This window comes from Panthera onca, chromosome X, assembly GCF_046562875.1.
Source record: "Panthera onca isolate mPanOnc1 chromosome X, mPanOnc1 haplotype 2, whole genome shotgun sequence".
Classification (NCBI taxonomy): domain Eukaryota; kingdom Metazoa; phylum Chordata; class Mammalia; order Carnivora; family Felidae; genus Panthera; species Panthera onca.
The window spans coordinates 95,089,172-95,102,218 of NC_138357.1; the positions used below are offsets into that span (position 1 = coordinate 95,089,172).

At 56.0% G+C, this 13,047-nt stretch overlaps 2 long non-coding RNA genes across 2 annotated transcripts; one reads left to right on the forward strand and one right to left on the reverse strand.

The window, feature by feature from the left end:
- Window positions 1-3,318: 3,318 nt before the first annotated feature.
- LOC145713664 (uncharacterized) lies at window positions 3,319-6,299 on the forward strand. Its single transcript, XR_014136670.1, has 2 exons — window positions 3,319-4,097; window positions 5,173-6,299. It is a non-coding gene; the product is annotated as an uncharacterized LOC145713664 (long non-coding RNA).
- A 1,671-nt stretch (window positions 6,300-7,970) lies between these two features.
- Window positions 7,971-12,290, reverse strand: LOC145713661 (uncharacterized). Its single transcript, XR_014136668.1, has 3 exons — window positions 9,380-12,290; window positions 8,164-9,336; window positions 7,971-8,113 (listed from the first exon to the last, which is right to left on the reverse strand). It is a non-coding gene; the product is annotated as an uncharacterized LOC145713661 (long non-coding RNA).
- Window positions 12,291-13,047: the final 757 nt, after the last annotated feature.

The window sequence follows — 13,047 nt, forward strand, 5'->3', positions numbered from 1 at the left end:
ACTTTGCGTAGCCCGCTGCACCTTCCCCACCGCCACTTAAACAACATATCGGGGGACAGCCCCACGGCAGCACTTATGTTTGGCAGATGCTGTTGGTGCCCCCCTGTATCCCTGGAGCCTGTGCCTCCTAACGGCCAGGGTCCACGTCCTTGGGCTTGAGGGCTTTCTCCAATGTCAAAAGCACGGAGGGCCAGAAGCGCCGGGGAATTAACAGCTCAGGAAGCAGCCAACAACCAAGGAATCTCAGGAGTTGGTGAATAATTTTGCCAGCTCCCATGCTCTTCAGCGATCACTTGGAGGCATTTCTAGACGCCCCCCCCCCCAGGAGCCCCACCTTCCATTGCCTTCCTTACCTTCCCTGTCTCCCTTCCCCACCTTCTTCTACCGCCCGCCCACGCCTCTCCTGCGTTTCCGCCACCTCCTGAATAAATAATTTGCCCTCTAATGCTTGTCTCAGGGTCAGTTTCTTCAGAAACCCAGACGATGACGGTCTAGAAATACCTTCTGCTCTTTATAAACTGCGGAGTATGCCCCAGTATGGGTATACCATGACTTCCTTAGCCATTTCCCTGTTACAGTCCTATTATTGGATAATTATGGGGCTGCTGATTTTTCAGTGCAGCGCATGAGGCTGTGGGAGACCTCCTTGTGCATGTATTTTTGGGTGCGAGCGTGAGTATTTCTGAAAGAAAGGCCCTTAGAGGTGGTTTCTGGGTCAAAAGGTATGGAGATTTAAAATTCTGATAGCCATGCAGGCATTTCTCTAAAAATATGGTCGACTTCGCATTGTTTTTCTCTTTCAGTTTGTCCACTCCACCTAGGCAGGCTGGCTCTCCCCGCTCCTCTGCTCAGAATCTGCATTCTTCTGGGAGCGTGTGCCAGAGCATCTCAGGTAGGGTGACCAGTTGTCCCCGTTCACCTGGGAAGGAGGCATTGCCCGGGACGGAGGGCTTTCAGTGCTGCAACTGAGACCGTCCCCAGCAAGGCGGAATGGTTGGGCACTGATCTCTGCTCTTTCGACTGGGCTCTCAGATTCCAGAGCCTCTGCGTTTTATTCCCCTGCCTTGAGCCTCTACGTCCAGGATCTCCTGACTCCAGCTGCCTCGGGGTCTCCCCTCCCCGCTCGCAGAGTACCTTCTGCTCCCATTAGTTAAACACACACACACACACACACGCGTGTGCCTGCATTTTCACAGTTGTCCCCCAGGCTCTGATTATGTTGCCCTCCTATCACTCGTTCCTTCTGAGCACAAACGCTCCTGCCCCTGCCTGGTGCCGTCTAGGGGCCCAGTGTGTTTCCGCAAGCCATGTGTCGGGGGAGGCGAATTCAGCCACCCTAGCCCTCTTCCTAACCCATTCATTTTTGTCTCCTTCATGGCTCTCTGTCTTCCCTTTCCAGTCTCTACCCCTGGGCTGAAATAGATTTATATCAGTCTTTCGGTACATACTTTATCATTTATTTATTTATTTATTTATTTATTTATTTATTTATTTTTCTGGAGAGAGAGAAAGCATGAGCAGGGGAGGGACAGAGGGAAAAGGAGAGAGAGAATCCCAAGCAGGCTCCTCATCCAGCACAGAGCCCGAAGTGGGGCTCGATCTCATGAACCGCGAGATCATGACCTGAGCCAAAACCAAGAGTCGGGCACTTAGCCAACTGAGCCACCCAGGAGCCCCTGTAAATACTCTGAATGCATCTTATCCTCATCGGAGATGGGGGCGAGAGGAAGAGCGGAGCTGAGAGATGGAGAAGAACAGATTCCTGAGGCTATTGCTTCGGCACCTAGAACTAGCCAGACCTGAAACCTCAGTATTTGTCTTGGTTTGTGTCCCTAGAAGCAGATCCTGAGACGAGGATTTGACTGTAGTTAGTTTATTGTAAAATGATTACAGGGAAGCCACGTAGGGAAGTGGGGGAAGCGAGGCAGGGACGAGAAAGAATCCAACAACGGCTCTACTACTCAGTCAATTGCCCTTGGGGCAACTGAGGCTGACTCCAGTTGGGGATCTCTGGGAGATAGTGCGAAACATACTTTTAAGGTGCCCACCAGAGATTGAGGGAGCTGGGGGCAATTATCCATCGACTGCCTGAGCACCACGGGTCAGGGCTGCTTCTGGGGGCGTTCCCTCCCTAACACTTCCGGCTGGCCTTGTACACGGGCCAAGGGGGCTCCTCTGGCCCGAAGACAAGCCCTGGTGTTCCCCGGCCACCTCTGTGCGCAGGGGCGGGGAGGGGACGTGGGCAGGGCCTTGACACCCACTTCAGCATTCCTGTCTGTATTGAACCTGTGCCATTCAGTACCCTTTGTGGTTACTCACTAACGCACTTCCCTTGCTGCCCCCAGCCCTGGGCCCTGGCCCGCTGCTTGAGACTCCTGTGCGCTTGTTTCTTGAGCCTTGCCTCTGGCGCTGACTGCGTTTGGCCTCAAGGGATTACTTGGTTTTCCCCCTGCATGTCCCCCGTCCCCAGGCAACCTGAGGGCCTGACTTACTGTGTGCTGTGCCTACCACATGTCAAACCGCAGCAACCCTATGAGGTCAGTGCTTGGAGGGCATTTGATGGATGAGGCTCAGAGAGAGTAAGCGAGTTGCCCAAGGTCACACAGCTAGGGCAGGATGCAGCAAACACTTGGGCTCAAGGTCTGGGGGACCTGAAGACCTGCATGTCTTTCGGCCTTTCCTGCTCTAGGCCGGCTGCCCTTGACCCCAGCCCGTCAGCTCTCAGTTTAACTTTCAGCAAGCACCTTCTCCCATTAGGGGTCTGTCTCTGAGGTCCCACCCCTACCAAATCAAATCATTTTGTATTTCTTGGTTTCCTTTTCCCTGCCCCCGTTGGTCCCTTTCCAGAACCCTGGCTCACGTATGTCCCTGCATTTCCCCTATATGAGTACAGAGTTCTTTCCCACCCCGACATCCCCCACGGTGGCTTCTCAGGACACACAGCAAGAAAGAAGTCCCACGGGTTTCGAACGGAGTAGGGGTCTCCATTGCCATCCCCTGCCGCAGATCAGCAAGCGGGGGCCCAGAGAGGCAGGGTGACATGCTGAGGCCACACAGCTGGTGCCCTGCCTGGGAATCTAGGTGTGCTTCTAAACGCCAGTGTGTCCCTGAGCACAAGGTGTTTACGGGGTGTCTGGCGGTCCATCCTGCTGTCCAGATTCCCGTGGGCGGGGAGCCACGTGTGACCTCACCGAGGGGTGGAGCCGTGGCCCCTGTCTTTATCAGCATTTGGCAAAACGAATTCCAATCTCTTGCCATGTGTCTGCGGAGGGGGACGAAGGGAACAACTGCCCGGGGGGGCTGGGCGCCTGAGAAAGGCCTGCTCCACCTTCCGTCATCCCCAGCTGTTCTCCAGGAGCCAGACCTGTGCTTCTCCAGGCCGTGGCTCACGCCCTCGTTGACACTTAAGACCTACAAAGCCCTCGGAGGGAAGGCTCCGCCAGGGACCCCGGGGCCAGGAAAATGCAGGCCCTGCTCCACTGTCGCCCGGCAACGCCACACACAAACATTCGCTGCCGGGAAGAGGCGAGCGGCATTAAAGCCGCCTGACGGGGAGGTGATGGGGCAGCAGGGAGAGGCGGAGGTAGACAGTGTGTAATTGCCAAGCCGGAAGGCTGGCCTGTGGCCAGCGCATCGAGTTTAACCGTCTGTGTCACTGCCCTCCACGTTCAAGGAGAATGCTGCCTGCGGCCATGATTCCGGGCTGAGGGCCCTGTCGCCGTCTGGCCCGGGCCGACCCTGGGAGGGCACACGTGGGGTCAGCTCTTGGCGCGGGTTCCCACCCCTCCATCACATCACATCACAGCCCGGGCAGCTGCGCCCGGACCCGGGTGTGGAAGGAGAGGCCAGCCCCGGCTCTGGGGCGCCCCTCCACGGGCGCCCCTGCACGTCTGAACAGGGCCTCAGGTCCCCTCCTCCCTCTGCCCTGCCCCTGCGGCCGTGGGCTCGCTGCTTTGGAAACGGCTTCCAAGGAGGGAACGGGCTTGCGGAGGATCTTTTGCTCGACCACAGCCCCCTGTCCCTGACAGGCTGCTCCGGCAGACCAGGCAGAGCTCAGCCGAAGCCGGGAGCCAACACGGAGACCCTGAGGCTTTCAGGTGGGTTTTGGCAATGCTAGAAGCATCTCCCGCCCTCCTGTTGTTCTTCCTTCTCAGGCTCACCTTTACTCAGTGAACCTCCCACTCGGCCCCAAATTGGCCTCAAAGCCCCCTCACACACGCCCACAGTGGCTGTGCACTGGGCACCCAGGAAAGACACGGGAGAAGGGAAGGGCAGGAGCAAAGCTGTCCCCGCAAAGGCAGCCGGCCCCTTGGCCTATAGAAGGTCAGCCCGACAGCAGGCTGTGAAGTCTGATAGCAGTCCTGTAGCTTCCAAGAAATAATTATTCCCAGGAAAGTGTTTTCAATTTTAGATAAACTGCTGTTTAAAACGCGGAGAGGACAGAACACGAACAGTGGCAACAGCGTGCGGCTTCCCCCAGCGGGCCCGTCATTAACCATTGCTCCCCGAGCTAAAGGCTGCGGCTCTATCCCCAATTAACAGCCACATTCCAGCAAGCTCCCTGTTTATCAAGGCATTAGCACTGACATCTGGGGACGGCGCCTGCCCAGGCCTGCCAGCAGGGAGGACGGAGCGCCCAGCCACCCACGCTCGCACCAGGGCCCTGGCCTCAACCAAGGGTGGGCCCCTGCGAGGCCGGCTTCTTCCCGGTGCCTGCCCACCGCCACCGAGTCATTCCCTCACCAGCTGAGTGTGGGCCAAACGGCCCCGGCGCCCCCCCCCCCCGCCCCGTGACACGCGTGCCTCTCTGTGATTGTGTGTGTGGGCACGCACGTCCGTGTGGGAAAACCTCGTTCCAGGAGAAGATGGCATCCTGGGAGGATTCTCCAAGGAATTCTCTGAGAACAGAGATGACTTCCCTCCCCTTCTCAAGCCTGTGTGTGTGTGTGTGTGTGTGTGCACACGTGGGCGCACACCTGTTTGTATATGAGCGTGTATGTATGTGTGTATGCAAGCTTGTATGGGTGTGTATGTGAGTGTGTGAGTGTATGTAGGGGTGCCACAGCTTCTCTCTTCCACCAATATCTCCCTTAGATTATGTGCCCGCTTTCCCTTCCTTTCCCTCATTATCACCGAAGCGTCGACGAAACACCCTTCTACCCCCTTCTCTAGGTCTGTATGAATCCTGGCCACCCCAGCTGTACCCGTTGTAGGTACATGCGCCACGGTCCCGCCAGTGCTTGTGAAAGCAGGAAGCCCGCCAGCTGCCTCATTCCAACGACCCGGGACCACAGGGGCTGGGAAACCACTCATCTGCACCACCGGCCCTTTCCATGCGTGGCCCTGCCCGGGCCCCGCGGAGCACCTGCCCCCTTGCTGGCCGGCTTTCATGACTTCTGTGCAGCACGTCCTTCCCTGATTCCCAGAATGTGAGCATCTCCCCGGGTCTGGTTCTCAGCCTGCTCTCCCTGCTCTGCTCCAACACCCTCCCTCCCTCACCGCAGCAGGGCCAAGCCACCCCCAGGAGCACAGTGGTGACGTTGGGACCCTGAAATCCACAGCTCTGGCCTCAGTTGTCCGTTCCCCATTTCTGCCAGAGACATCTGTCACTCTTCCGTCGGCCCACACTTGAGAATCGTGTTCGATTCGCCCGTCCCTCCTCCAAAGCCTGCTTCCAAATCCCAGCAGGTCCTTATCCAGTTTCTGCGTCTCTCCCTGTGTCCCCCCCCTGTCCTCGTGCCTCCAGCCTGGCCACCTTGGGACTTTACTGATGAACCGGAAAGCGACAGGGATGGGCCCTTCCCCCGGGGCTAAAGACGATGTCCCCCACCTCCACCAGGTTCTCGACCTTTGATCCCTCCTACACGCGGCTGCTAGATGAATCTTCCCCTGCCGCGGGCCCAGTCCCACTTCTGGGCGTAGAATTGATTCCACTGAGTTAAGAGATACAACAGCGTGGGTGCCAAGCTTTTGCAATTTGTGGCTTTGAACAAACGCTCGTTACTATTTCAACGAGAGCAGGAGGGGCGGGGTGGGGGTCACGTCTCACCTCTTTAGCGAAGCCTTCTGAGGGGGAGATCTGGTGATTTGCCTCACCAGTCATTATCCATTCTCCATCGTCCCCCCAGTCCCTGCAGTTCAAGCGAAGACAGCCATGCTCCCGGGGGCCCGAGGTGGGCCATGGCCCAAGCCGGCCAATTCCAGCCAGACAGCGGCAGCCCTGGGGATTTTTCTGGAACTGTGGGGACAGAGCGCCCGTTCTATCATGGTCGCTCTGCTAATAAACTGTAAGCTGGAAACTGCTGGTGGCCATCTTGTCATCACTTGGTGAAAGTACCTGGAATCAGCCATGCCTGAAGCCAACTACCTTTTAACATGTTGGTTTCCTGAGCCAGTATTTTTTTTCTTTTTTAACTGAGCCCGTTTGAGTGGCGGTTCTTTGCCTTACAATCAAGAGTCCTGCCTGGCATAGCCCTGAGGGACCTGACCTCCCTCTGTTTGGAGCTCTAGATCCTTGCTTCCCTTCCCCTTCATCAGGCTCTGACCACATTCACCTTTGCAGGCGCTGGGGGCAGGGTGCCTGTCCCCTGCGTGCCAGCCAGTGGCCTGTGGGTGATCATTACTGATGGAGTGCAGATGACCCTCACAGCCACCTCTCCCTTCCCAGCCCCTGGACACAGCGCCTAATTGCTTTCCCTATGCTAGCTCAGCCCTTACCGTCACCTGACACGGGAGCGATGATGGTCCCCCATTCTGCCAATCAGGAAACTGAGGCGCAGAGCAGTTATAGAACACGGCCAAGGCTTCCTTGGAAGATGGCTAAGCTGAGCTCTCTAGCTGTTCCAAGCACCCTAGTCCTGTGTGCATTATGCCGGGGGCCCCCGCACCGTCATGGGCCGGGTGTGCAGTGGCCTTGATCCCACGTCTAACTGCTCGGTCTTAGCTGCCCCTTTGAATCTGTACGTCCGGGGTTGGACCCCACCAGACAGCCTTCACCCAGTGGCCTGTGTGGCCAAACAGGTTGCTATTCCAGGCAAGAGAAGCTGGCGTTAGGGCTGCCCTTGGGAGGTGGCCAATTGTCCCTGATTCTACACTTTGGTGGCTGCCTAATTTTGCAGAGCCATGTAGCCAGAGTGTATGCACTGAACACAATCCCTCGGAGTCCCTTAGACTCAACTGACGAAAACCTCCTCCACTGTATCTCCAGTTGCATAACAGGACAGCCCAGTTTGTTCTTATTATTATTCCCAAGATATGGACGAGAAAATTGGGGCTCGGGGACGCTCTAAGTAAATCTCCTGGCGTCAGGGGAATAGTCTCTGTCTTGTCGACATCACCAGGATTTGGCCCCTTCGGTGAAGTACATCGATCGAACAAATCGTACATCACCGGCGGAGCTCAAGAGTCCCGGGTGAACAGCCACGTCCAACGTGGTAAGAGACATGATGCTATTAAGCATAGGTGACTGTGCATTCTCCCAACTGGAGAAGGTGACCGTGTTAGGGAAGGTTCTGGAGAAGTGACACTGCCCTGCTGGTCAGTTGGTCAAGACACAGACATGGGCCCCCAGAGGACATACGCAAACTTCTTAGGTATTCTCCAGGCTGGCTCTCACGGTTGTTCCCCTGTAAGCTTGGCCACGCACCCATATTTTTTCTTCTCTTCCATACAAATGCAAGATCAATAACATCCATTTTAGAGACAAGAAAACCAAAGTGCAAAGGAATCCAGACTCGGCCCTTTTGTCGCAGTTCTGAACTTTGAAGAGCCCTCTTCACTCTAGAGCTCCTTGTGGGACCCATCAAGGCCACTCAGCTTTCCCCCTGCTCGCTCTTCTCCCCTCACTCTGACTCAAGAGTTGACCTGGAGACCACAACCTAGTAAACCTCCTCCATGCTAGTTTCCATCTCAAAAAAGTCTGCATCCTAGAGAACCTGATCTAAGACACCATGTTACATATCTTTCTCGTCTGATTTTGGTAGCCTGTGAATAACAAAACATCCAAATTAACAGTGACCTAAATATGCCAGAAATCAATTTCTCACGTCAGGGTCTCGAGTCTCAGGCTGGTAAGGTAACTGGGATGGGGATTGTAAGATCTAGGTGTAAGTAACTTGCTTTGACGTCGTTGCTGGCACAAATGGCTGCCAGACCCAAAGTTGCCTCAGGGTTCAAGATGGCTGCTCGAGCCGCCCATCGAGTCCCTTTTCTAGCGTGCACGGAGGAGAGAGCGAAGAGGGAGGCACTCGTTTCTCCAGATCACACTCCAGAAGTTGCTTTGGCTCGGATCCCATAAATCAGACTTGCTCACATGGCCACACATGGCTGCAAGCCGAGGCTGGGACATACAGCCTTTACTGGGGGAGTGGGGCACATATCTGGTGAAAAACTGGGGGTTTTATGTCTCAGGGAGAAGGGGAGGATGGATATTTGCAACAAGTACCAGGTTCTGGATGTGTGCCCCCCTGCAAAGCTACCTGGGGCTGTTTGGAGCACCAGGGAGGGCAGAGGCTGTGTGTGGACTGCCTGGCACTTGGGGAGCACTCCTGCCGGTCTTTGGAGGTCACCCCCTCAACTCTACACCTTGGTTTCGATCCCCGAGGACCAGGACCATCTGCTCTTGCTCCACGGGCCCTTCGGCCTTGCTTGGGGCCTCCCTGAAGGGCCAAATCACGTCACCCCCTCCCTCCCAGAAGCTCCCAGGGGAAGAATGACTTCTCCTCTCACCTGCCCCCTCCCTGTCGCTTTGATCTTGTGGCTCCTTAAGTGAGCGTCTTTCAGTCCCTCCTGGGGCAAAGAGGCATCCCTTGTTTACCCACAAATAATTAACTGCCATAGTCATTTAACATATACACAGACAGCATCACCATAATTACAGAACATACATTACACATCGGGTACACGGAATGGTGGCAGTTCACCAGCCAGTGGGGCCTGGAATCAGAGGTGAATGGGTGTATCAGCTAGCCCTGGGTTTTATCCCCATCCCCGGCTGGGCCCCTTTGTGCATTGCCAAGCCTCTCTCCACGCCTTGTAGGCCACGAAGCTGTGATGAGTGGCCCTCTCTGGGCTCGTGTGTATATAGCCGAGTCTACCCCCGCGTTCCCCGTTTCGCTGAGGCAGTAGAAACAGTGGGTTTGGGGAGGGCTGTGCCATTGACCAGAGGAGAGGAAGCCACGGAACTGGGTGGAGAGGAAGGGGCTGGGGAGGGGAAGGGGAGGGAGGAGAAAGACAAGGACTAACGGAAGGAGGCGTGCGCAAAGGCAGAGGGATGGGTCCAGAACGCCTTCCTTAGGGTACTTACCCGCAAGGGAAAACAATGGGGAACGTCTATAGCTGGAGAACAAGGCCCGCCAACCTCCGTGTGCACACCAATCACCTGGGCGTAAAAAGGGTGCACTGAGCCCAGCGGTTCTGATTCAGTGGGTCCGGGTGGGGTCTGAGAACCTGCATTTCTACCTCACTTCTGGATGCTGCTGCTGCCCGCCGGTCCGAGGACCACACTTTGAGTAGGAAGGGTTCACAGTAATTTTCAAATCCATTCTCTTCTCTGATCCTCACCGTGACCCTGTTTTACAGCCGAGGGAATTGAGGCTCACGGGTGCCAAGTGCCTTGTGGGAGGTCCCCGGCCAGCCAGCCCGTGGCTTTCTGTTTAGTATGTGGAGCCGTGTCTCCGGGTGAGCTGGACAACACTTGTGAATGTCGGGGGCTGGGGAGGACAGGTCCAGCTCAGGGGGTCAGAGAATGCCTGGCATGTGTCCTGCATGGGAGCCCAGAGGTCTTGTTCTGGAACACGAAGAAGCCAAGGCGCACACGGGAAAGAAATGGCTGGGGGTGCTTAACGCAGGATAGGATTAAGCAGAGGAGCAGACTATGATCTGTTAGCCTGGGCCAAGCTGGACTTTGTTACCCAGCCGTTTGCCAGGCATTGCTCAACCCGAGTATTGGTTGTTTCTTGCAAAATATTCACACTTCATAAGATCAGATCCTTGAGAGAGAGAGAGAGAGAGAGAGAGAGAGAGAGAGAGAACAAGCAGGAAAGGGGCAGAGAGAGAGAGAGAGAGATACACAGAATAGGAAGCAGGCTCCAGGCTCTGAGCCGTCAGCACAGAGCCCGACGCGGGGCTCGAACCCACGGACCGTGAGGTCATGACCTGAGCTGAAGTCGGACGCTTAACCGACTGAGCCAGTCAGGCACCCCTGTAAATGTCTCGAGGAAGGGCATCCTCTGGGTAGGGGGTGGGGGGTGTGTGCAGAGAGAGGCGGTAAATGAGGTAATGCATGCAAAAAGCTTAGCATTGTGCTGTGGGCTCACTGTGCAACAGTCGTTGTGAGTTATCTTAATAAATCAGACAGGCATCTTGAAGTCTGATGGAAGGGCTTAGTGGCAAGGACCTCCCTGCCATGGGTCAGCAACACCTCTGAGAACCACCAGTGAGGAGCCTTACGGATGTTGTCTGTTCTTACAGAACTGAGAATTCACCAGGGAGATGCCAAATTACAAACAGACCCCTAAGGAATGAGCGAATTCAGGGGTCCACGAGGGGCCCATATTGGCTAGAGGTGGGGTGGACCCTCTGGGAAGGCGGTGCGGAGGGAGGAGGAGAAAAACGACATGGGCTCTCTGAGAAGGTAGATGCCAGAAGAGGATGAAACGTGCAAGGATTTTACTGGGGGACGTTTCTGTGAGAGAAACAGGGAGGAGCTGGGCAAGGCTGAGAGAGCCCCCGAAAGGCTGTGATGCCCTCTGACCTGAGAGAGGGCAGGGAGGTGGGCAGGAGCAGCCTAGACTTTCCCGAAGTCTCCGGAAGGTTCGACAAAGCCGGCAGACTGTCCTCAAACGAGCCAGCCACCAGGGGAGTCCTGTTTCTCGAAGGAACATGACCCCCCGTAGCACCAAGCCTTGCTCGGTCAGTGGCCGGGGTGGCCGGTGGGAAGCGCTGTCTTGGCCCGAGTGCTGGTTAGATCTCAGAGCTCGGCGGCTGGGGCCCTCGTGTGGTTTTGTTCCCTGGAGTTGGAGGGCTGTGAGGCCGAGCTTCCAGAACTGTCGCTTTCCACTAAGCTGCCTACCGAAAGGGAAAGCCCTTGAACTCTGTTGGCACAGGGGCCCCAAGCCAACGGCAGTGCCTCCCATGTGGTTGCCCCTCTATAAACATTTGTTAACTGATTGCGAGACTAGAAGCCAAATCCTGCCGTCCTGAAGTGCCCGCTTGCCTTTTACTAAATGTACCCTCAAAACGAGACCGATTCCTTTATTTCTGAAACTCTTCCCTTTTGTGACATTAAGCCATTTTTGCAAAAATCGCCGGGGCCTGGTGCGGCCCATTGTCAAAGTCCTGCAGGGTGAGAGGCTGGGGCCTTTTCTGTGGGTTGTGGCCAACTGGGCCCTGCTGGATTAATTCCCTGGGGAGAGCCTCGGTCTGGGAGAGCCACCTGGGGGTCAGATCCGCCGCGAGACAGGAATCCACGTAGTGGCTCCCCTGCTCCTAGAAGGAAAAGCCCTGTATGTGGCTCACGCCATTCCCTGCCCCTCTGCCCCCCAGGCAGCACGTCGTCGTCTTGGGGACTCTGTGCAGAAAGCCTGCAGCAGACACGGCAGCCAGATGAGGGAGGGGGCTTTGGAAGCCGGGAAACGGGGCTTGTCTTTAGGAGACAAGTGGCGGCGACCCACGGGAACGGCCTCTGTCGCCCCCGAGGGTCCTGGGGTCTGGCGCCCAGGGGCAGCCTCAGCCCTGCTTGTCTGGAGGCTGCCGAGCCGGCCGGGAAGTGGTTTCCTCCGCTGGTGCCTGGAGAGGAAGATAAAGCAGCTTGTTCTTCTCGCTCGACTACATTGCCGCGGTGTGGCCTGTGGCAAGCCGGCACTGATTACCGAGTGTGGGTACGTGCACGGGCGTGCGTGCATGCGTGTGTCCACACGCGTGTTAGGGAGGGGGCTTGATGCCGAAGAGGGGGACGTGTGAGCGATGCTAAATTTCTCACATGACAGTTATGTCGCTGAGAATAAATTGAACAGAATCTGTTAGCGCCCGTAACCTACAATCCCCAAACACCACCAGCAATAACAATAACGGATAGCGCTTACACAGCCTTTGCTACGGGCAGGTCCTGGTCGGAGCTCTTTACGTGAATGAACTCATTTAACCCTGACCGTGCCTGATGAGGAAAGTCCCACTACGTTCCCCACTTTACAGATGGGCAAACCGAGGCACAGAGAGGCTAGGTCGCTTGCCTAGGGTAATTCATGCTGGAAGTGGCGGCATTGATGATTCTCCACCACTCGCCTCCAGGATCTGATTGCCTTACAGTCCCTCAGCGTGGCCTTCGGCCTGAGTAGGAGAAGAAAACGGAAAGCTCATCCCCATGTAGGAGTGGAGTTCTGTAAAGGCAGCATTGTGGAGCACAGACCCTGGGGAAATCTATGCCTCACATGAAAAAATCTATGCCTCACATGCTGAACTGGATATATGTGGACCATAGGCATCGCTTCTGAGAACGATCCCTGCCTCTATGTCGCCTGCTTGTTCATTATTTCCCGGGGATTAAGTGGCCAAAGAATCCTGGTCACACGTGCTTTCCAGACTGCTGGATCGTGAATACACCAAGGCAGGGTTAGGGAGTCACGGCCGTGTAGACGCCTCTCCGAAACGCGGGCGCCGGGCCATGAGGATAGATACGATACCCTGGGCTCTGCAGCTCTCTGAGGGCCCTTCTGAAGATAGAACAAAGATTAGATCGGTTACTCTTGGTTTGGTGATCACCGTATGTCTTCTCTTTTTACCCTATTTAGGCCTATTGGCCTTGGAGAACTGGTTTGGGGTTCACAGAAGCTTCGTGGGCTACAGTAAAAATAGCCATTTTATGATCTCTGATGGTTTCTACGGGTCAAGATTTCAGGAAGGGCTCGGCCAGGTGGTTCTGCCCCGGGGCCTCTGATGTGGTTGCAGTCAGATGCGGATTGAAGCTAGCCAGGGGCGGGGGGGGGGGGGGGGGGGGAGGCACTTCTGTCCCAGCCTGCGGTCTCACGGCCTCTCCACGTGGTCACTTAG